The sequence below is a fragment of the Fopius arisanus genome, unplaced genomic scaffold, assembly GCF_000806365.1.
Source record: "Fopius arisanus strain USDA-PBARC FA_bdor unplaced genomic scaffold, ASM80636v1 scaffold00040, whole genome shotgun sequence".
Taxonomy (NCBI): domain Eukaryota; kingdom Metazoa; phylum Arthropoda; class Insecta; order Hymenoptera; family Braconidae; genus Fopius; species Fopius arisanus.
Genome location: NW_011887779.1, coordinates 476,575 through 478,594, shown reverse-complemented (window position 1 = coordinate 478,594; position 2,020 = coordinate 476,575).

Here is a 2,020-nt window from a genome sequence, read left to right as displayed (position 1 = left end):
AAGTGGTAAAAGCAAAAGGGCCTTTTTGAAATTTTAACGGGTATTTTTATGGTTTTATTTTCCACCATTGGGGGCATTTTTCAGAGCGTCCATTGTAAACTTTTTTGCATAACGGAAAACAACTTGAACAGGAATTTTCACCGCTTTTTTTTCAGTCCTCTTTTTGCCCCATTTTTTTTTCTCCTTGGAGTGGTAGGATTTTTTTTTTTTTGAAATTGTAAATTTTCCAGTTGTTATTTTTTAACGGGAAAGGAGTGGACCGAGGGGTTGGACCGCTGCAAAAACAGTTGCCTGAATTTTTTGCTTAGACCGGACTAACGGAAAAAAATTGGGCCCGTTTTGGGGGCCTTTTAGAATTAGCATGCTGGGAGGACATTTTTTTCGGAGTTTTGCTCCGTTTTTTTTCTAGCCCGAGGGCATCTCGCATAGTAAAAATGGCGGATATTTTTATGGGGACATCGAGGGGGATTCATTGATGAAATCAGTCCTCAAATCATCTGACATTCCGAGAAATCACGTGAAATCATATTTTTTTATTCCGTTTTTTCGCCATGTTGACAATATGGTGGGAATGGGAACGAAACAATTTTTATGATACTCCAACCCTTTTTTTCATCGCCACATTGAGCTGAAATGTTCCCTGGAGTTTTCAGCGAAGGGAAAGAAACCGAGAAATATTTTATCACCGACCGCTTTTTTCGAAATTTTTTTCCCTCCTAGGAAAATAAAGCAATTTGAAAAATTGGGGAAATACATTCCGACATTTTTCTAAAAGGCTCTCCCCCCATTTTCCTCTGCAAATAATATTTATAAAAAGAGACTCCACAGAAAATTCCCCCAGACCATTGAAATATAAAAAAAAAACAAAAATGCAACGAAAAAAAAAATGGAGAATTAAATAATTAACAAATACGATAAATAACCTAAAGAAAAAAATTCAAAAAAATTCCTGCAACTTCCAGAATCCTATTTTATCCTATCCTAAAAGGAACACGCTTAACACAATCGATTATCTCGAATATCTCGAGATTATGAAGCCACGATTCCTTATTGGTCCACCTAAAATGGCGCGAGATTACAAAGTCGTCTCTCTCCCAGAAATCGTTTGACGACTGGCGTTACGTTTTTCTAAAAAATATCCAACCACGATAGAAAAAATCTCTTGAACAATCTCTTTATCAGTTGTTGCCCCTATTCCCGCGTATAATTCAAAATTTCTCATTCGCCCGGGGCATCAGCGCGAATGGATATCCCTCAGCATGAATCCGCCTCACTTCTCTTTTCATCACTGGAAGGCTCTAATTAAAATAATAAACGCATTCGCACGGACTATAGTCCTCCACCCCCCATCTCCCTGCCACCCCTCCATCCCAATCCACCCCTCCCACCCCCCCAGTCATCCCCCCATCACCGAGGGGTGAGCAATTTCTCCACCACCCGTGGACCACAACATTTCAGCCTCCACTTTCTGTGTACAAATGTTTCCATATTATATCGCTCCCTGCGGGGGGTGAAAAAGAGACAAAGACCTGATATATAAAGGAGAAAGAGAAAAAGGGTGAGGGGTGGCTTGGGGGGTGTGGAGGGTTGGCGTCTCGTTACAGCGGTTAGCTTCAGGGGGCGTCAGCGGCCTCAACTCCCCCCAAAAAACGACAAACCTAAAACGGGGGATGGGGGTGAAGGGAGAAGGGGAAAAAGGACTCGTGTTTTTCGCCGATTGAATCAATTATAGGTCGGTGGGTGGGGGTGGCGGCGGGGTAAAAAATGTACGACCAAACTGTAACGAATAAAATATTCTCGGGGAAATTCAAACTCAGTTTTAGTGACGCGTTTTTTTATTTTTGTAGTATATGAAGATTTTTTTTTTTTGAGGGGGTGAAGGGGGTGCGTGATCGACATATCGTGTCTTTCGAGATGACGGGGATAACGAGGGGTAGATGTCTAGTAAATGTCTAACTCGCGACACTCGAATTTTATGGATTTTTTTTATTTTATTGTCATAAAAAAAAAAGTAAAAAAA